At 41.3% G+C, this 21,679-nt stretch overlaps 1 protein-coding gene across 2 annotated transcripts in view; it reads left to right on the top strand.

Annotated features, from left to right (window-relative positions):
* Nucleotides 1–21,679, top strand: part of MACROD2 (mono-ADP ribosylhydrolase 2) — a 1,311,577-nt gene that overhangs the window by 115,054 nt on the left and 1,174,844 nt on the right. The window lies entirely within an intron of this gene.

The following is a 21,679-nucleotide window of genomic DNA, read 5'->3' as shown; positions in this document are numbered from 1 at the left end:
CCCTGCGTCCTGCGCCACTTCCCGCAGCTCCCATTGTCCAGGAACGGTGAACTGTGGCCACTGGAAGCTGCAGGGGGCTGTGCCTGCGGACAGTCAACGTAAACAAAATGTCTCGCGTCCTGCCAGCGGATTACCCTGATGGGCCATGTGCTGAAGGTTGCTGACCCCTGTTTTATTAACTTGTAGGAATATCTGATTCTTCAGGGATAATATTTCTAATCCCCCTAATATTTTTAGAGTGACATATGGTGATAAAGGTTTTATGGATATACTTTAGTCATCAAACTCTTCAGTTTTGCTACAAGTCTGGAAAAGGGAAGAATGGGGTTCACGGTTAACACTGTGCTGAGATAGTGTGCATTTCTCTTTGGATGCAAACTTAGTAACAATTCACAACTGGTGAATTTCCACTGGGTGCAGCAGTGGTGGAAACAGTAGAGTAGACAGTAATTGGGTAGGGCTCATGTGTCTTTGTTTTTTGTTTTTGTTTTGTTTTGTTTTTGGTAGACAGCACTGAGCCCTCAGTGTGCTGCAGCTGGTGGTATCCCCTACAAAATATGTCAGAGTAGACATGGCCCTGGGATTAAATCCTGACCTTTCCTCTATAGCTATGAAAGATTCTCCTAAAGCAGGAGTTGGCAATCTTCGGCATGCGGCCCATCAGGGTAATCTGCTGGCAGGCCACGAGACATTTTGTTTATGTTGACCGTCCACAGGGACGGCCCCCCGCAGCTCCCAGTCACTGCTGTTCACCGTTCCTGGCCAATGGGAGGCGCAGGAAGCGGTGTGTTCTGCAGGGACATGCTGGCTGCTGCTTCCTGCGGCTCCCATTGGCTGGGAACAGCGAACCATGGTCACGGGGAGTTGTGGTGGGGCTGTGCCTGCTGGTCAACATAAACAAAATGTCTCACAGCCCGCCAGTGGATTACCCTGATGGACCGCGTGCCGAAGGTTGCTGACCCCTGTCCTAAAGCCAAACTATTCTCGGGGGAAATAGCATTGAAGAGCCTATGTGAGGAATATGAAACTGCCTGGGCTAAAGAGCTTCACTTTGCCAGGTTTCCCTCTGCTGCCTGCATAGTAGGGATTTAGGGTTGGGCACAATGCATCTGGCATTACACAGATCCACTAGCTATACTGCCAGGGCAGCCAGTTTCCATTGCCTACCACCCTTTCACAGACACCACAGAACAGGGTTTCTCAACCTTCATTGTATTATGACCCCAACAAAAATTGGGGGGGCCAACAAAAATGCCTACATAACCCTGGGCAGGGGGACTGAATCCTGAGCCCCGCTGCCCTGGGCAGGGGGGCCAAACCCAAAGTCTGAGGCCCAGAGGCAGGGGTTGAGGCCAAAGCTTGAGGGCTTCAGCCATGGACAGGGGGTTTGTAACCTGAGCCCCGCCGCCCAGGACTGAAGCCCTCAGGTTTCAGCTTCAGCCCTGGGCGGTAGGGCTCTGACATCAGCCCTGGGCCCTAGCAAGTCTAACGCTAGTCCTAGCAACCCCATTAAAACAGGGTCGTGACCCACTTTGAGGTGCCGACCCACAGTTTGAGAACCGCTACCATAGAGTGGAGGTGCAAGTGGAATGTAGGCTCGTTGTCCCTTTAGAATATATTGGCACTGCTATGCTACAGTGATCTGGGTTGGGGAAGATTCCTTCCCACACAGTCGGAGATACTCTTGATCAAAACAAGCCAGCTGCATGCTCGTCCAAAATTTGGGCCTTCAGTAGTTCACAAATTCCTGTTTTTTCAGGTTCTTTATGTGTAGTTTCAGGGAGACAGTGTTGCTTCAGTTACATTAATTTCAAAGTTGGAGGGTTAACTTTGCAGGCTAAAGGCTAGAGACTACTTTTCTTAATATAACAAACTGGTGAGGTGAAGACTGCCCCTTCTCCTTTTCTAGGGTAAACTCCCTATACGATCATGTTCTGCTTCTGCAGTTTTAGAAGTAATGTTAGCAATGTTAGCTATCCTTCCTACAAGCCATTTTGTGTTAAACTTCAAGACAATTGTGTAATCAGATACTACTCTCATGGCTATGTTGACTGAAATTACAGCAAATTACTTGATTTTCAGCAAAGTTTTTAGTTTTCAAACATTAACACTAGTAAAGAAAAGTTATATGTCTACAGATTTTCCTAATTCCCTATGATTACCAAATTTGCACAGTTACTACATTCCTTAAATCAGATGCAAAGCATGCAGTATTATCAGTAAACCATATACGAGATACACTGTGCTCATAGTTTTGAGGGTTAATGAGCTAAGCTAATTACATCAAGTCATAGCTAACCAAGTAATCAGAAAACAGTTTTTTTCCCGTTTTACAAGATACACTGTGCTTGTAGTTCTCAGATTTAATATGCTCATGGTAATTGGACAATGTCATAGCTCAGCAAGTTATCTGAAAACATTTTTTTGCTTTTTCTACTGTGAGCAGTGTGAGCTAGGTTTCAGAATAGTAGTTGTGTTTGTCTGTATCAGCAAAAAGAATGAGGAGTACTTGTGGCACCTTAGAGACTAACAAATTTATTTGAGCATAAGCTTTTGTGGGCTAAAACCCACTTCATCGGATGCATGCAGTGGAAAATACAGTAGGAAGGGTGTGTGTGTGTATTATATAACAGTAGGGGGGGAAATAAGCATGAGGGAATAGTTTTACTTTGTGTAATGTAATTTGTGTAATTTACACAAAGTAAAACTATTTCCCCATGCTTATTTCCCTCCCCTCCCCAGTTGTTACTCACACCTTCTTGTCAACTGCTGGAAATGGGCCATCCTGATTATTACTACAAAAGGTTTTTTCTCCTGCTGATAATAACTCACCTTAATTGATCACTCTCCTTACAGTGTGTATGGCAATACCCATTTTTTCTTGTTCTCTGTGTGTGTACGCGCGTGTGTGTGTGTGTATATATATCTAGCTATCTTCCTACTGTATTTTCCACTGCATGCGTCCGATGAAGTGGGTTTTAGCTCACGAAAGCTTATGCTCAAATAAATTTGTTAGTCTCTAAGGTGCCGCAAGTACTTCTCGTTCTTTTTGTTAGATAAGTGTGAAACTTACTTTTCTCTACCTGATTGAATTTTATACTTTGTGTTTGCTTTGGCTGGCCCTTGCAGAAGGCTTTGCTATCTTTAATAACTGCATCTTCACACGGTATACTGAGGTTTCAGTTGTATGCTGATTTTGAAATAGTACATGCAGAAAAAAGGAAATTTGTGAATAACAAAATGAACAGCAGTTCCTCTTTTGTTTTCTATATTTCTATTTAAATGAGTTAAAGGCAAAGCATGTTATTCTACAATGCAGTATGGTAACTGCATCATATATACAATATAGCATTGTCTCTCTGCCTTACTGACTTCTCATCCTGTGCATTGAATGAGGCAGGGCTCCTGCAGAATAAATAGTGTGTGATTATATAACTAAAGATTATATAATAATTCATATGACCAAGGGAGCCAAATTAAGGTTATACATGAAACCTTTTTTCTGATATTTTCTAACTATTGATCCTTGACTTCTCAGCCTTAACATTTTTAACGCAGATTTTTATATGCTACTTCAGTTTTTTTAAGATAGGAACCCCCTCCAGAAATTCCATTGTGTGGAGCTGTATAGACCCCTACATGGATTATTAGCATAGTTTGAATGCAGAATAAGCGGTGATAGTAATATGCTGTTATCTTCTAAGTGGACCAGGTATTACAAGAGGATGTGAGACATGTTGCTAGACAGTGGAGGAAACCAAAACCTTGGATTCTGTTCATGGCTCTTAAGGGAGGTGTGGTCTAGTGATTCCAGATATTACAGCCAGGCACATATATTTGGCATATTCATTCTGAAAGGCATTGTGACAAAGCAGGTGAGATTTGGGTCCACAGTATTAGCAAACTGAGGAACAGTATTTCATCTGCAGAAACTCATCCAGTGCACAAGCAACACAGAACTGCACATTCATGTATAGCACAGGACTACCTGAACTCTGCAGTATTCCCAGACCCAACTGGACTGAGCCATGACACTCTCAATCCAAAGATACAGTATAGCTGTACATGATGCTTGTGCTACCAGTCCCATCCTCTGTTCCATTTTTGTAAAGAAAAATCTTTATTGAAAAGTAACAGGAAATCCAGTATGTGCCTAAGATATATAAGAGTCGCTGAGGTATTAGTCTGAATAGTGGTAGTCTGTGAAAACTGAAGGTTTGGTCCTTAAATTTATTTCAGAAAATGTCTTGTATATCATAAAAATTGTAATGTGGAATGCCTTCAAATAGCACAGAAGGGAGTGGACTCATGTATTTTAATGAAAAAACAACGAGGAGTCCCTGTGGTACCTTAGAGACTAACAAATTTATTTGGGCATAAGCTTTTGTGGGATAAAACCCACTTCATCAGATGCATGGATGGAAAATACAAGAAGGAGGTATAAATACACAGCATATGAAAAGATGGGAGTTACCTTACCAAGTGGGGGGTCAGTGCTAATGAGCCAATTCAATTGAGGTGGAAGTGGGCTATTCTGAACAGTTGACAAGAAGGGGTGGAAATCACTTTTGTAGTGGTAATGAGGCCAGTGTATACAAGGTGGCCCATTTCAAACAGTTGACAAAAAGGTGTGAGTATCAGCGGGGGAAATTAATTTTTCTATCGATCCATCCACTCCCAGTCTTTATTCAGGCCTAATTTGATCTTATCCAGTTTGCAAATTAATTCCAGTTCTATAGTTTCTCTTTGGAGTCTGTTTTAGAAGTTTTTTTGTTGAAGAATTGCCACTTTTAAGTCTGTTATTAAGTGTCCAGGGAGATTGAAGTGTTCTCTTACTGGTTTTTGTTATAATTCTTGATGTCAGATTTGTGTCCATTTATTCTTTTGCGTAGAGACTGTCCGGTTTGGCCAATGTATGTGGCAGAGGGGCATTGCTGGCACATGATGGCGTATATCACATTGGTAGATGTGCAGGTGAACGAGCCCCTGATGATGTGGCTGATTAGGTGGTTAGGTCCTCTGATGGTGTGTCTTGAATAGATATGCAGACAGAGTTGGCACCGGGGTTTGTTGCAGGGTTGGGTTTCTGGGTTAGTGTTTTTGTTGTGTAGTGTGTAGTTGCTGGTGTGTATTTGTTTCAGGTTGGGGGCTGTCTGTAAGTGAGGACTGGCCTGTCTCCCAAAGTCTGTGAGAGTGAGGGATCGTCCTTTAGGATAGGTTGTAGATCCTTGATGCGCTGGAAAGATTTTAGTTGGGGACTGTAGGTGAGGGCGTTCTGTTACTTTTTTTTGTTGGGCCTGTCCTGTAGTAGGTGACTTCTGGGTACCCTTCTGGCTCTGTCAATCTGTTTCTTCACTTTACCAGGTGGGTATTGTTGTTCTTCAGTTTTGGTTTATGATTAAGGAATTTGTTGATTTTTATAATAAGTGAAAAATAAAATCCAGTGAAGTTTAAGAAATACTCAATATTGTAATCTGTAAAATAACATTTCTCTGTAAATAAACATTCCATGTGGAAAGACTGGAATGCAGGATTTTACTTTTTATCTTTTCTCTGTAAGGGAAATGCATTTAGAAGGGAAAACAGCATATCGTCATAAATAGCCAACCCTTGTTTATCAGGAAGTGGTTTTCTTGTCTGTGAACACAAGAATGAACACAATTATCATTATAAACAGATTCCAGCTAAGATATACTTTGACCTGCAATCAAGAAAGCAATGTTTTATTGAATGCTGATTAATTAAATGTTTTTATATCTTCAGTTTACAAAAAAAGCAGCAAAACTTATTTTGTGATTTGAAAATTATTTAAATTTTTTATTCCATTACTCAACTGTTGAACACATTTTTATATCTTTTACTAACAAGCTAAAAGTTTTAGGTTGGGAGAAATTTTTTTTGACCTTGCAGCTGTGTATCCTTGTCTTTGTTAGTTCATAAAGACCTCTATTTGTTAAGATTATTCTTCTGTTTCCCTTGTTTGAAGAGTTATCTGCAGCATATTTGTCAGTGTTCATGTGCTGCAAAACAGATACCTGATACCTCATCTAATTAGAACTAATGCTGCTCTTGCCATAATGCTTCAAAACTACTTGATTGGATCTGATTCCCTGGGACTGAACTCCAGATGTTAATTTACAGTCTGCCATCTGCTTATTATTAGTATTTCTGTCAAGTTGCAGGTCAAAATTATAACTTGCTTGCTGTTAATAGTATGTTAGCATTTTTAACACCATTTATATACTCAACCCTGGGTGCTTTTCTGTAATTACAATCTAATTTGCATTTTTGCCTCAGAAGACATGCAGGGTGAAACAAACATGTGTCACAGGTCAGGGAAGCTGCACCTGGATTTTGCCTCAGTGGTTCAGGTAAGGGGGTTGGATCATGGGGAGGGGCCAGGGAGAGCATGGGGGCCCTGGGCCGGGGGTGGGGCCCTTTTCCCTTCCCCCCAGCCCACTCCCCTGTACTGGTAAGGTATGGATTCCACTTGCACCATTGCCTTCTTGCTTGCTCTTCAGAAACGGTTAACAGGTGTGATTGATTGTTGTAGCTTATAACTGTAGCACAGTTCTTTCTATGCAAGCCTATTTCATTCTTAAGCTAAAAAGCATTACAGAGAAAACCTATGTAAAACAATAAAACAACCTATATACATATTAATAAGCTTAGAAGAATTAACCCCAGCCCTAACATGGATTCTGGCAGGAGCAATCCTTCAGTCCCCCAGCCAAAAGAAGTCCTTTTAGTTACCAGTTCATGACAGCTTCAGTTCAGAACAAGCACACTCATAAAATGTTTAGTTCACCCTTTATATGGTTCAGGGATCTTTGATCTGGAAGCAGGTAATGAGTATATAGTGGGTCTCTCTCTCTCTTGCAATGGCTGTCTTCAAAAGATAGGCTTTGGAAGGGAGAATTTGCTTTGTCCTCTTCCCAAGGTACTTCATAGGAAATCCACTTCACATATACTGTTCCAAAAGACCTCTGAATTTCCTAATATCTTCCAAGATTGCATTACCCTTGTCTTCCTGCTTAAAAAGTTGCACACAATGTCCTTACATAAACATTTGCATTTCTAATACAATGAACTCAGAAGATGTTAAACTTAATGGAATAAATTTTAACTTAATTCAATGAAGTTTGTTCAGGATATAACAGAATACTGTCCATCTGTTTAAAAAACTGTATGACATGTTTTGTGAGGTATGAAGCAACCCTTCGTAGTAGCACATCCTGTCCTCAGAATTGTTGGATCATATTAAAGAAGTTCTGTATTAAAATCACAAATGAGTTTGATTCCCCATAGTTTAAATTCCAGGGTATTACTAATTAAGAGGTCTCTTGGTTTTTGGTACTGTTTCTCTTCCTCTATGTGTGAAACTTGCAAGCTGCTAATTGCGTTAGTACATTCTAAGACAGAGTCTGTTCTCAAAGCAATTCGCACAGAGAGAAACTCAAAGCAATACTCTCTAACAACAGAAACAGCACCCAGAGACTCCCCGCCCTTTTGTTGTATTAACAATTATGATTAAAATAGAGATAGAGAATGTATGTGGATGGATGCTTGGTGTGGATAATAACTGAATGATCAGGGAGGTGCCAGCCTAAGAATGCAGTGTCCATCGGCTGAAGAAGGCGTCAAGTGGAAATAACCAGAGGACCCCTGGAGGGCAGACTGGAATCCACCCAACAGCCTCAAGAATGGGAGAACCAAAGAACAAGATAACATCTGGCAGCACGGAGCCGTCAGGAATGTGCTATCTGCTGATTGATTCAGCAACAGCATGATGAAGCAATTCCCATAGACTGGCATAGGAAGAAATTCCTATAAAAATGGACTCTAGAAAGTGAGAACTTTGGGGTCTGATTCTGCAAACCAACTTCCAGGAGCATCAGATATGCATCTGACGAGGCCCTGCTCCCTCCTCATGTCCAGGCCACCTGGCCAGTGGCTTGGCATGAGCAACTCTAAGGCTGGTAACTATGATAACAACCTTGCAGAACCTGTGTGTGTGTGTTTGTATGAATGAATGTGTGAATAAATATGAGATTGAATGGAATGTTATAACTATAACTAACTGCTTACTAAGATTCTGTCTGTATTCACAATAAATATGGTATTTTTCCTTTTCCCCTTTAATAAGATCCTGCTGGTTTTTATTTTATTGGTATAACAGAATAAGTGCTAGTATATCTTTCTTCCTTATACCTCACAAAATTGTTGAACCTCTCCTTTAATGGTGTGGTCCACAGTCCAGTGAAGCCAATAGGCTTTGGATCAGGCCCTAAGTGCAAAACTCAAGTCAACAAGTGATTTCCACTAAGGTCTCCTACGTGTCATGAAGATTATTGCTGAGGTTATTCTACTGTGAAGTATTGTCTGATCAATATTAGCCTTTAAGCCCTTGATAGAATCTTACTTACAATCAATCAAATTGGAAGTGAAGTACGCAGAGGGTAAAACCTACTTGGTTTTAGTACTACAGTCTGATCAATCAGTATCTCAAAATGTAGCATCTTATAATGGAATTGCATCTGGATATTGATTCTAAACTAGCTGTGTACATAATTAAACTTTATTGCTGACATTTATTTTGTATTTTTATTGTTTTAAAAATGTATTTCTTTTTCTCTTCATCTGTCTTTATGAAATAATTTTTAAAAATAACAGCCATGTTAATGTATAACAGTTTTTAAAACAATATGAATTGTCAAAGCTGTTTTTAAAAATACTTGGATATTGTAATAAAATAAATCATTTTGTCACTAACATTAATATCTTGGTCTTCTAAAGGACTCATTCCCTTGCATGGTGTCAAGTATCGGGGGGAAGCCATGTTAGTCTGTATCCACAAACACAGCTTCCTTCTCTTCATGTGTCAGTATATTTACGCCTGCATCTTGTAATTTTCACTCCATGCATCTGAAGAAGATGGTTTTTTACCCACGAAAGCTTATACCCAAATAAATGTGTTTGTGTTTAAGGTGCCACCAGATTCCTCGTTGTTTTAAAGGATTCATTTAACATGTTAACACAAATATTTTGATTTGTTTTTCTGACTTATATTCAGAGCCAGCCATTTCCACCAGGGTGAGCCTTTCCTCCTGCTCTTTCGCGCTTTCCTTCATACTGCCCCTTAGACCTCCTCCCTGCACTAATCCGTAAAGTAGCAACTCTATCATTCTTCAAATACTTGCTCAAGCCTGCTTGTACTGGGGTGCCTATGGTAAATTTTTAACTAATAATGACCATCCAACTGTACAGTAGGGACTACTGATATTACTGCAGATGCCTAGGTTTTAAGGCCAGAGGGGACCTTGTTGATTGTGTAAATGCTTCAGAGCAGAGATTGTTTCTTCGTGTCGGTTAGTACAGTGATCAGTAGAATGGGAATATAAATTGTACCCGTGGCTATCTACATACCTATACTTTCCTCTCACTGTTACTCTTCTCTTCATTTCTCTACTTGCTCTACTTTTTAATTGCACATACTTCCCATGTCTTTTCTTAATTTAAATTTGTTGGCAGTGTTTTTGTGGCTATGCTGGTCACAGGATGTTAGAGAGACAAAGTGGGTGAGGTAATATCTTCTTCACCAACAGAAGTTGGCTCAATAAGAGCGAGAGGCTTTTGAGCTTACCCAGAGCTCTCTTCTTCCAGATATGAAGGAGAATTCTGTGTAAGCTCGAGAGCTTTTTTTTTCACCAACAGAAGTTGATCCAATAAAAAGATATTACCTCACCCAACCTGTATCTCTTAATTTCGATTTTAAGTTCTTCAAGACAGAGACTGATAGTATAGTACCCAACAAAATGGGGTCCTTATCCTGACTGGCACGGGGCTGATTTAAATTCTGTCAAGGGCTCCACATGTCACATATAGGTTGCAGGGATGCCCTCACTCAATGTGTGTCCCAGCTTCCCACTTTTCAGGCTCCACTGTCTGTCTGCAAGCCCTGTGACACTGGGCAGAATGCATCCATTTCACGTATAGCCAGTGTAAAATGGTGAGAATGAGTATTTATATGGTAATTATAGCTTGCCATATAGCCAGCTCTAAGATTATGTAATTCATCTATCCAGAGTAGTGCTGAAGATGCAAGGTGTTATATTGCTGTTGAGCAGCTGCTTAAAGAATTTAATGTGTTTTATTACTTTTTTCCCCATTCTTTTAAAAACCAGCAGTAGGTCACACCTTTTATATAATTGTTCTTTGTCTTAGGGAGGAGCCACGTTCAATGTAACAAACTTTTCTGAAAGTGGTTTAATTTATATGACCTGAAAATGAACAAAATAGTCAATGAAAATATACATTATAATATGTGTATATTAGGGCTGTCATGAGATTGGAAAATTTAATCGTGCAATTAATAATAGAATATAATTTATTTAAATATTTTTCGATGTTTTCTACATTTTCAAATATATTGATTTCAATTACAACACAGAATACAAAGTGTACAGTGCTCACTTTATTTTTGATTACACATATTTGGGCTTGTAACAGTTCCGCATCACCACTGTGGCGCCTCCTGCTGGTCGTTCTGGGAATTAGCTCAGTCTTTTTGCAGGGCGCCCTCCTCCGGTGGCATCTCAAGGATCGTGGCGTTCTCTTCAGGACACAGCCCTCCAGCCGTGCCCCATTCCGTTCTTCCCCCTTCCGGGGGAACAGCAGTTCTCTGTCCAGCCACTCACCTCTGTGGCTGACTGCAGCCCAAGGTTCTGGCACTGCCTCAGTGGCAAACTGCAGCCCTTCACTGGCCACTCCCCTCAGTGGCAAGTGGGGGCACGGGATCATGGGGGAGAGAGATGGGGGCCCGCCCACTACCCTGGGTCCTCATATAATCATAGAATATCAGAGTTGGAAGGGACCTCTGGAGGTCATCTAGTCCAGCCCCCTGCCCAGAGCAGGACCAATCCCCAACTAAATCATCCCAGCCAGGGCTTTGTCAAGCCTGACCTTAAAAACTTCTAAGGAAGGGGATTCCACCACCTCCCTAGGTAACGCATTCCAGTGTTTCACCACCCTTCTAGTGAAAAAGTTTTTCCTAATATCCAACCTAAATCTCCCCCACTGCAACTTGAGACCATTACTCCTTGTCCTGTCATCTGCTATCACTGAGAATAGTCTAGATCCATCCTCTTTGGATCCACCTTTCAGGTAGTTAAAAGCAGCTATCAAATCCCCCCTCATTCTTCTCTTCCGCAGACTAAACAATCCCAGTTCCCTCAGCCTCTCCTCATAAGTCATGTGTTCCAGTCCCCTAATCATTTTTGTTGCCCTCCGCTGGACTCTCTCCAATTTGTCCACATCCTTCTTGTAGTGTGGGGCCCAAAACTGGACACAGTACTCCAGACGAGGCCTCACCAATGTCGAATAGAGGGGAACAATCACGTCCCTCGATCTGCTGGCAATGCCCCTACTTATACATCCCAAAATGCCATTGGCCTTCTTGGCAACAAGGGCACACTGTTGACTCATATCCAGCTTCTCGTCCACTGTCACCCCTAGGTCCTTTTCTGCAGAACTGATGCCTAGCCATTTGGTCCCTAGTCTGTAACGGTGCATTGGATTCTTCTGTCCTAAGTGCAGGACTCTGCACTTGTCCTTGTTGAACCTCATCAGATTGCTTTTGGCCCAATCCTCCAATTTATCTGGGCCCTCTGTATCCTATCCCTACCCTCCAGCGTATCTACGACTCCTCCCAGTTTAGTGTCATCCGCAAACTTGCTGAGGGTGCAATCCACACCATCCTCCAGATCATTTATGAAGATATTGAACAAAACCGGCCCCAGGACCGACCCTTGGGGCATTCCGCTGGATACCGGCTGCCAACTAAACATGGAGCCATTGATCACTACCCGTTGAGCCTGACAATCTAGCCAACATTCTACCCACCTTGTAGTGCATCCATCCAGCCCATACTTCTTTAACTTGCTGACAAGAATACTGTGGGAGACCATGTCAAAAGCTTTGCTAAAATCAAGGAATAACACGTCCACTGCTTTCCCTTCATCCACAGAACCAGTTATCTCATCATAGAAGGCAATTAGATTAGTCAGGCATGACTTTCCCTTGGTGAATCCATGCTGACTGTTTCTGATCACTTTCCTCTCCTCTAAGTGTTTCAGAATTGATTCCTTGAGGACCTGATCCCTGACCCAGGGACCCTCTAGGCGGCAGCCATGTGCTGCATCTCAGTCAACCCCCACCGTCTGTTTCCCTGGGCCACTTCCCTGTAGCCTTAGCACCTTCTGTGTCCCCCGTATCCAGGCTTCAGTCTTTCAGCCAGTCAGGCTGGAGCTCCCTCTTGCTCCCCTGATCTGGCCTAGCACTGGTTTGTCCAGGATGTAGGCGGTTCCCTCAGCCTTTCAGGGACCCAGTCCTTTCTCTCTGGGCCACAAGAGGAAACTGACTCTGCCCTGCAGCTCTTTATATATGGGCCTGCTCTGCCCTGATTGGCTGCTCCTTGCAGCCCCACCCTGATTGGCTGTCTGCTGAGCTACCTGCACAGGGCTGCTTGTAACCCTTTCTCCACCAGTGTAGGGCAGACACCCCATCACACTGCTGTAAAAAACAAAAGAAATATTTTCCAATTCACCTCATACAAGTACTGTAATGCAATCTATTTATCATGAAAGTTGAATTTACAAATGTAGAATTATGTACAAAATATAACTGCATTCAAAAATAAAACAATGTAAAACTTTAGAGCTACAAGTCCACTCAGTTCTACTTCTCATTCAGCCAGTCACTCAGACAAACGAGTTTGTTAACATTTGCAGGGGAAAATGCTGCCCGTTTCTTGTTTACAATGTCACCTGAAAGTGAGAACAAGTGTTTGCATGACACTGTTGTAGCTGGCATTGCAAGACATTTACGTGCCAGATGCGCGAAAGATTCATATGTCCTTGCTGCTTCAACCACCATTCCAGAGGAAATGCATCCATGCTGATTACGGGTTCTGCTAGACAAGAATCCAAAGAAGTGCAGACTAGTGCATGTTCATTTTCATCATCTGAGTCAGGTGCCACCAGCAGAAACTTGATTTTCTTTTTTGGTTGTTCAGGTTCTGTAGTCTCCGCATCAGAGTGTTGCTCTTTTCAGACTTCTGAAAGCATGCTCCACATCCTGTCCAGATCAGATTTTGGAAGGCACTTCAGATTTTTAAACCTTGGGTCAAGAGCTGTAGCTATCTTTAGAAATCTCACATTGGTACCTTCTTTGCGTTTTGTCAAATCTGCAGTGAAAGTGTTCTTAAAATGAACTACATGTGCTGGGTCCTCATTCGAGACTGCTATAACATGAAATACATGGCAGAATGTGGGTAAAACATAGCAGGAGACATACTATTATCTCCCAAAATTTAATTAACGCATTATTTTTTTAACGAGCGTCATCAGCATGGAAGCATGTCCTCTGGAATGGTGGCCAAATCACGAATGGGCATATGAATATTTAGCATATCTGGCACGTAAATACCTTACAGTGCCGGCTACAAAAGTGCCATGCAAATGCCTGTTCTCACTTTCAGGTGACATTGTAAATAAGAAGTGGGCAGCATTAAACTCCCGTAAATGTAAACAAACTTGTTTGTCTTAACGATTGGCAGAATAAGAAGTAGGACTGAGTGGACTTGTAGGCTCTAAAGTTTTACGTTGTTTTGTTTTTGAGTGCAGTTATGTAAAAAAAATTTACATTTGTAAGTTGCACTTTCACGATAAAGAGATTGCATTACGGTACTTGTATGAGATGAATTGGCAAATACTGTTTCTTTTGTTTATCATTTTTACAGTGCAAACATGTGCAATAAAAATAATCATATAAAGTGTACACTTTGTATTCTGTGTTGTAATTGAAATCAATATATTTGAAAATGTAGAAAAACATGCAAAAATATTTAACAGTGTGATTAATCGCGATTAATTTTTTTGAGTTAATTACATGAGTTAACTGTGATTAATCGACAGCCCGAGTGTATATGTGTGTATATATATATTTAAACTTATGAAACATACTTTGGCATTTTTTCATTTAACTTGCAGATTATGTACAATATTTTAAATTTGAAATCCAGGGTTGTCACTGGTGGCTGTTTCGATGCTAGATATTTCTCTTTCACTCACCTTTTTTTCTTGGCCAGTCATTTATCGTAATGCCCTGTCTCAGTTTTTTCTTTTTTTTTGAGAGAGAGAGAGAAGCTAAACAATTCCATCTGGAATTAACACTCTACTTGTACGTGAAGACTTCCACGTTACACTTTTTTTCTTTTGAAATGGAAAATAGTTTTCTACTGAGAACCTCAATTTTCTTCTTGCGTTAAGTCTCCGGTTGCATTTTTTAAATAAGATTCTACTTCTGCACCATTATGTTAGCTTAATTCATATACTTGAATGCTACGAACATTTAGGTAAAATGCTTTTCCTTCTATTAAAATATTTCAGTTCCTGGTGTTAATATGCAAATTAGATAATAGAGTAGGTAGTTTTTCTTCATTAATTTAAAAAGAAAACAGTACAGTGGTAATATGTCGTCAGATGTTGGCTGCGTGTGTGTTCTCTCTATGTGCTGTCCCAGGTCTGAGCAGGTAGCTGGCACAGCAGACCTCGAGCAAACCACCCAATAATCACAAGATCCGTTAAGGTACAAAGGCACCTGGTTGGGTTTATTGTCAATGAAGCATGGTACTAGTATCTGGCAGACTCTACCGAACCACTAGTACATGTATGCCCATAACAATGGACCAGCTGAGTGAATGGCGGGACTTTCTGTTCCCCCCATAGGCCAGGCAGAGACACTCCCTTTGAGGCTTCATTTTTCACACCAATACAAACAAGTTATGAATTGCTCCTCCGACATGGTTAGTTGCTGTCCCGTGATGTGGATTGTTAGCACTCATTACCTTGTACATGTTGGTTTGATCAAAACATCTCTATCTATCACACTGTCATCCTGACCTTAACTTTACAGTGGGTCAGCGTATTCCTGTTATCTTTGGGGAATGTGTGTGTACCAACTTGGTATTGGGGTTTTCTGGTACTACCCTTCTGGAATGTGTTTTTGCATGAGTGTTCTGTGCCTAGCACATCTTATGAATGTGTGTTTCTGCACGATCAGCCCTATTCCTGCCAGATTCTGTGAGCTTGCAAGTAGGCAGAGTCTGACTTCTGCTCACAGCCTGTCTCTTGCTAACTTTCCTTTATATTAGCCAGGCTTGACCATTACTTTAGTTCAGGCCTCACACCAGGCATCTGATATAAGGGCTTATGTCTCAAACTCTCTTCCGACTACAATATCTATATCTATATCATGTGTTGGAAAGGGAATGAATGACTGAGGATGCCGGTTATGTTTTTGAATACTAATTGGCAAAAAATGAAATTGTGAATTGAATCTGAAATTGTGCTTTTGCAACTGAAAATCACTAAAGAAAATCAGTAAGACTTAGTGTGTATCTTCTTACCCACTTTTTTTAATGCATGAGTTCCCTTTACATGTTTTTCACAAGTCACATAAATGGAAACTTTGTCTGAACATGAAAATTGTGGTAGCAGCAGTACCCTTTTCCATGAATTGTTTTCATTTTCTAGAGTTGCCTTTCACACTCTTGTTTCTGTCAGTTGAAATATTTCTTGCCTTCGGTTCTATTATATGACAACTTTTTAAAATCTGAGAAACCTTTGAAAGATTCCGTATGGGCGATAGTTGTAAAAGTACATGTTCTATTATACAATGGACTTCATAGGCAGCTCTTATTTAAAGTTAATTGACCATTGCTTCCAATTGTTACGGGGACATTGAAAATGTTGGGTAACCGGTAATAAAGTTATGATAGTTACTATCTGTCGTGGGGCAAGTACACCCTGTCCCCCTTTGGTGCTGGGGGGAAGGGTGTTATAGCCCCGCGCCTGAATCAAAATGACCAAAATAGCCTCAGGGGAGTATGGCCTAATGGCCAGAGGCAATATGGCTGCCCTCCCTCACTGAGCTGCATGGCCTAGTGGCCTGAGTTAATAAGGCTGCCCTCCCGCGCTGGGCTGCGTGACCTAGGGGCCAGAGTCAGTATGGCTGCCCTCTGAGTCAGGGCTCTGTGACCTAGTGGCCAGTGGGGAAGTGGGCTGCCAGCCACATTAGGGGGACCTGGACCCTCCCTACTCCACCGGGTCCCAAGCCAGGGCCCTGGTAGCGGCGAATGGATTCGTCATTAGGTCAGCAGGGATCCGTCCAAAACATACTGCTTTTGTCCCAGTTCCACAACCGGACCAACGTCTAATTCCCCTGGATTACTTCCTACCCTATCTTCTAGCATTGTTATCAACAAGCATTCTGTGCCTCTGAGATTGTCGGCTTGTGAATCTCCTGGCGACTCCATCCGCTCTTGGGCTTCTGTGGGCAGCTGGGTATCTGCCTGCGACTTGGCACGCTTGGCCTCTGCAATCTGGGGCTCCAGCAGCACCAAGGAGGGAGCCCACAGTGTGCATCTTCTCTCCTTGGTGGTCTGCCCTGACTGAGCTGGGGTGCTCCCTTTTATGCTGGGGCTCTAGTTTGAGCATGCCTAGCAGTGGTGAGGGAGCAGGTCTTTCTCTGTCCAAAATATGGTGTTAAAGCCTTCTCCAGAGTGGGGCCAGGACATCCCATCACACTATCTGTTGGATCATATGTAAGCAAAAAGAAAAGGTGTACTTGTGGCACCTTAGAGACTAACAAATTTATTTGAGCATAAGCTACAGCATAAGCTACAGCTCAAATAAATTTGTTAGTCTCCAAGGTGCCACAAGTCCTCCTTTTCTTTTTTCCGGATACAGACTGACATGGCTGCTACTCTGAAACCATATGTAAGCAGTATTTCAGAGAGTGTCTTGAGATGAAAGAATAGCATATTGATTTTTAAAATGCATTCTGTTAGTGTGGTTTTCTATGAAGTACAAAATCTACAAATATTTTCTGTAGTTGCTTTGATTTTCAAATACCATTTTCTTCTCTATCTCTCATTTGTCTGTTGGATACACATCTGAAGTACCTGTGTGTGTTGTTTTTTAAATAGTCTCTGTTCCAGCCCTCAAAGATTCAGAAGTATATACAGAAGTTTCCTGACATTAGAAAAGATTCAGCAAATAAAGCTTCAACATCTATTTTTGTCTTATAATGAGTGGGTAGCAGTTGAGAGAAGAGCTGTTCTCTGTTATCTTTATAATTTAAAAAAAAATTAACCACCATAAAAAATAAAATGTTGACTTGCAAATCCTAATTTCTATTGATAAAATGAGCCGTAATAACCAAACTATATCGTAGGAGTTTAATTGCTAAATATTTCAGACATAATGAGAAAACAATTAAGGATTGCAAAATGCAAGTAGTCATAATGCTGTTATTATTCATATATATAATTATAGTGGAGATAGCATCAGTGCCACATATTGCTACACAGTCACATGGTGATGAAAAGATGTTGTATTCTATACATTGAGAGAGAATGTGTCTTTCATTTTGCTCGTATAAGCTAGGTCCAGTCAGATACCATGTCAGTAAAAAATAAAAAACTTGCTGTGGGAAGTCTGTTTCAAAAACAAGAAACTAGGGACATACATACCAGTTTGGGGTTTGTGCCCTGGTTTGTAACAGTCTGCCCCGAGGTTGGTACTCACATTCATGGTACTCTAGATAGCTTGACAGTATGAAGAGGGTTGATCGTTTTTCTCATTCTTGTATGAGAATGAGCGGTACTACTGAGCCCCTCTAATTCCTGGTCCTTCTCCCCCCCGGCAACCAAAATAGACATATCTCTAAACGGTTGCTCACAATTTTGATACCTGTTCCACAAAATGGTCAAACAAATGTTCCAAGATTGCATACCCCACAAACCTTTGGCTGTAAAGAATCACAGGAAGAAAACATGGGAGGATTTTGGGGTGCTGGTGGGCATTGATGGAAATTTTGTCTGCTAGACTTGGGATGGGGGCCTGCTGGTGTTTGGTGTGGGTGCATACTGCTGGGAGTGTGTCTCTCTTGCTCAATCGGCTCTAATTGCTTCAAGAGGGTATAGCTTTTAGCAGTGTCATTTCCCTTGCCCCAGAATGGAACGCTGTGTGGGCTTTGGGGCGGATCAGGATGAATCATGAATGGGAAAAAGGCAGGAGAGTACAGGGCAGGAGTAGGCCATTTGTAGCAACAGCATGGGTGAGGGGACAAGATGCTCTATTTCATTCCTTTCTCTGGCTTCTGGTTGGTCCTAGCTGCTACTGGATTCTGCCAGGCTTTTTCTTTGTGCCCACTGTACTGGGCCCACCTAGTGCTTAGAGGCCTTTTCACCCTTCAGGAAGATCTATGCTCATTGTAAAGTGATATGCCCTGTTCTGTAAATTGCCTACTGAATTGTTAAATTATTGCAGTTGTGTTAATCTAAGTAATTTTTCTTTTCCCAGTATCACAATTGATTTTTGGATGATTTGATCAATGATTATGCATAATTAATACTGAAAAAGTGTCTTAGGGTTGTGGATGATTATAGCTAGGGCAGAATTCACAACCCTGAGAGTCCAAACGCAAGATGGCTTTTTTTTTTTTTAAAATGAAAAAATACAGAACCAACCTTGGTTATGTTTGAGAAACCCAGGTCCTTGATTATGTTTGAGAACACAAAACACAGCTGAGGGGCAAAGGGGTGAACGTGGCCTGTGCACTTCCCCCACCTAACCTGAGCTAGCTGAGTACCAGGCTTGTCCCTCAAGAGAGCTTGGCAGCTCTCAGTCTGTCTGTCATTTAATATGTTTGTCTTGTAAAATTAACTCCCGGAGACTTGGAGGACCTAAAAATGATTTATTTTCCCGTTACAAACATCTTTTCTGTGTTCAGGAAAAATGATGAGTGGTAACATAGTTATTAAATTAAATCAACGAGTGTTTAGAAAAGATTGAAATTATCAGTCTGTGGTGGTCTAATTTCCTGGAAACGGTGCAGGAGAGTTTTTCATCTTGTATCAAAGCCTGGGTTAAAAAGGGTATTTCAGGCTTTATAGAGTAGTGAAATATAAATGCATAGTCAAGTGGTGTGGGTGGGTGTTGGTGTATAAGAAAAAATTCTAAATACAGTACTTCTAATCCACCAGTTGTTAAAATTTTCTGTGATCTTTGAAACATTTGCTATAGTTACTCAGCTATTGACATAGAGATAGTGCAAAGTAAGACAATATAACTTGCAAGGTTCCAGGAATGCTAGAAATAATGCTGCTGAGTCTGAACTGCAAAAGAATTACTTGGGGCCAAAATCTCCCATCAGATAGATGTGCACAGTTCCCACTGGCTTCAGAGGGTCAGGGATGTGAGACTACAGTTTATGGTAACTTTGTTTTCATTTTGGTTTCTAGTGGGTTTTTATTTAATCACTGCATAAATTATGGGTTAGGCTACGATTATGTCACAGAAGTCATAGAAGTCATGGAATCCATGACTTCCATTGATCTCTGTGACATTTTCTGCCCCTGGGCTGGAGCTCCCAGTCAGCTCCTTCCCTTCCCCCCCACCCACCGCAGCTCCCAGCTGTGGTGGGGGGACGCGGGAGCCCCAGCAGCAGTGGGTGCTGACACCGCCTCTCCGTTTTGTCGGGGATATTTTTAGTGAAAGTCAGGGACAGGTCCCGGGCTTATGTGAATTTTTGTTTATTGCCTGTGACCAGTCCATGACTTTTACTAAAAATATCCCTGACAAAAACAGCCTTAATTATAGGCTATGGGCACAACTACACTGCAGGTGGGAGGTGTAATTCCCAGCTCTGGTAGACATACACATGCTAGCTGTGGTCAAGTTGGGATCCTAAAAATAGCAATGTTGCCGGGGTGGCTTGGGCTAACGGCCTGAGTATGTACATGGGATCTTGGACAGGACTGTAATCAGACAGCTAGCCTAAGTTTCCACTCATCCTGCCATGGCCACACTGCTAGTTTTAGCTCTCTAGTTCAATCAGTACTAGCATGTGTATGTCTGCCTGAGCTGGAAATTATACATCCCAACTGCAGTGTAGACACACCTGTGATGCTTTCTTGGGGTGCTCAGAATTGTAGGTCACCTTGTTATCTTCTGTCTCCAGCAAGAAGGAGTTTATCTTGTGATAGGTAGTTGTCAGCTCTTATACGCTGCCAGCCTTTCAACCATTCAAACACTCTCCTCAGGATTCTGCTGGTCCCGTTTTGCTTTGCTGGTTAACGTTAGGTGCACCCTAATCCCCAAACCTCCTTTGAAGAGTTCTTCCCTTTAGCATCCAGCCTGTCACTGGACACTCACAGGAATTACAGGGCAAGCTGTCCCCAAAGAGAGAGTGGAACCAACATCTGGAAAGTTACAACCCAGGATCAGGTCCTTTATAAAACAGCACTGTCGCCTATTTATAATGGTAACAAATATAAGATTAAAAACAAAGAACAGATTCAAGTGGGTATTACGTAAGACTAATGAAAACAGAAATGGTTACAAATAAAACAAAAGTATAACACGCTTTCTAGAGAATAAGAGTTAATTTAACAGGCTACAACTCTTGTCGAAAGCAGTTTCTCACCCTCAAAGTCCTTCTTCAGAGCTTGCTAGTTTTCAGTCAATGCAGGATCCATTTCTTCATGAATCACCCCCTCTGCCCCAAGTGTTCCTTAGTGAAATGGAAAAGGAAATGTCCTTTGCTTCTCCTTATGTTCCTCACGGTTTAAGTGTAGAAATTAGAAGTACTTCGAGGCAGTAAATGGAGTGTTTTGCTCAGACTAGTCCTCTAGTATTTTTTGACTTGATATGTGCCAGCCATGGTCTTTGTCAAAAAGGTACAACAATTTTCATTGTATTTTTTTAATAGTTTCTTGCATTGCTTGTTCTTTTGGAAAGTGAGTCGAGCATTTCAGTGATTTGGCTGTTTAACTTAATCCTCTGGAGAACTGAAAAGTTTAAACAACATAACTTTTTGAGAGAAGTCTTACTGATGACAGTAATGACATTGTCAGCTAGGATCTCTGGGTGGTGATGTTGCTAAAACTGTCTAAAATAGATTTTTTTTATCAACTTTTTATCCCAACCCTAGAATAGTAGGTAAACTGTTAAGATCTGAGAAGTTGTTGAATGCATGAAAAGTATTGGAAAGGAAAACATACAGGAAAATATCCCTACGTAAATTATAGAACAATAAGTACCATTATACTTGTCGTCTTAAATTTATTTATAACATTTGGGATTGAAAATTCCACTTGGCAACTTGTCATTGGTGAGTGAATTTTCAATGTTTACAGTTTCTTCTAACTACTAATTTTTGCGGAATTTAACTGAAGGTGGAAAGAAAAGCATAAGAAGCCCTTATGGCTGTAAAGAATCTCCAAACCTTGGTTCAGTGTTACCTTCCAGAATCTGAGAATAAACAGCTTCAGTGTGTCTGATGCAGCTTAGAGCAGGGGTCTAAAACTCAATTTACTTGAGGGCCAGTGCGAGTCCTCAAATCCTCCCACTGGGCCAATAATGTCACTGAAGATGGTGTTCAGAAAAAATGTTTATATTGTATTTTTTATTTCGAATTTCTTAGAAATAATAAAACTGTTGTACAAATTTGTACAATTCTTCGCCTGCCAGAGAGTTTTTAGTGTTTGCCAGACACCTGGCAACGCTTCAGTTCTGTCAGTTTGTTGATGTTTTGCCTCAGTGACTGAGCAGTT

Source organism: Lepidochelys kempii, chromosome 3 (assembly GCF_965140265.1).
Source record: "Lepidochelys kempii isolate rLepKem1 chromosome 3, rLepKem1.hap2, whole genome shotgun sequence".
Taxonomy (NCBI): Eukaryota; Metazoa; Chordata; order Testudines; family Cheloniidae; genus Lepidochelys; species Lepidochelys kempii.
The sequence above is the reverse complement of the archived record's forward strand: the minus strand, read 5'-3'. Positions and strand labels throughout refer to the sequence as shown.